This window comes from Haemaphysalis longicornis, unplaced genomic scaffold, assembly GCF_048455015.1.
Source record: "Haemaphysalis longicornis isolate Haplotype H1 unplaced genomic scaffold, Haemaphysalis longicornis Haplotype H1 scaffold_1, whole genome shotgun sequence".
Taxonomy (NCBI): Eukaryota; Metazoa; Arthropoda; class Arachnida; order Ixodida; family Ixodidae; genus Haemaphysalis; species Haemaphysalis longicornis.
This window is the reverse complement of record NW_027526203.1, coordinates 461,832,748-461,833,935: the sequence shown is the minus strand read 5'-3', so window position 1 is coordinate 461,833,935 and position 1,188 is coordinate 461,832,748.

The window sequence follows — 1,188 nt, the reverse complement described above, 5'->3', positions numbered from 1 at the left end:
TTTGGATTCGATGGTTGTCATTTTCGCATTCCTCCATGCATTTTCGCAACGCAACGGGTGTGTCCGCAAAAAACGCGTCCGTTTCAAGACGGAACGTCGTTCCGTTTTCCTGCCTAGTGCACGAGCACTCGCGCTGCCAGGCGCTGGTCCGGGCGAGCGCATGCTCGCGCGGCCAATTTCTCGGCCAAAACTGCCAAAACTACCGGGTCAGCTCGTGCCAAGGAGGAAAGAAAAGTTCATGGCTCGTGCTCACGCGGCCTGCTAGCCAATCAGCGTCGATGGTTGAGGCATCTCCTTTCCTTTTCACTCGAACCACTTAGTAGTAGTAGTAGTAGGCCACCCAGTTTTGTGGACTTCAGCTTAAATGTCATCAGCTTTGTCGTTTCACGCCAAAAACAAAACAAAAAGAAAAAAAAAAACTAAATAAATAATTGTTTTAGGAGCATTGGAATACATGTGTCTCCCTTGTTCGTGATTGAATGAATGAGTGAAATCTTTAATGAAGGCATGGGCGTCGGCAGGATTCTGTCTTGAGGGGGTAAACCCGTTGTATTGTAGGGGAGAGAGAGAGAAAGCGAGGGGGCGGGGCAGTTGTGCTGGGGTTAGGGGGGTGGGGGGCAAGTGCCCCGTTTGCACCCCCTGCTGACGCCCATGAATGAAGATCGTCCGTCCGAGATCCCCTGACTGTTCGGTAGTTCGACTTCGTTTCGATGCGACGCTACCCATGCACCATTCCCTCATCCACTAGGCCGCTCACCTTCGACACGCCGGCTCTTCCAAACCCACACAATCCCCTGCCGAGCTATATCCTTCACCACATCAACATCATACTCTACCCTTCGCCTCTACCCGCGATCACTCTGGAAGTGCCTCCACAATCCATTTTCCCTTGTCCTCGCACCGGGAGCATGGCCATAGAGAGGGAGGGGGAGGAGTAATTCGTTTTTTTTTTTTAATAACTTTTCTGGGAGTTCGCCAGCATACAACCCTACAACCCGGTCCGGGGATGTGATATAGTGGGGTAGAATAGGATACGGTGGAGAAAAGTAAAGAATAGAAATGTGAGGCAAGAGAGAAGAGTATTCCCCTGTGGTCGATCCCATAGCACACAACACACTTCGAACACTGCTGGCTAGCGGACGAGGAACCTCGACAGAATGATCAAGCCTAGAGGAGAGCTTGGCGTGA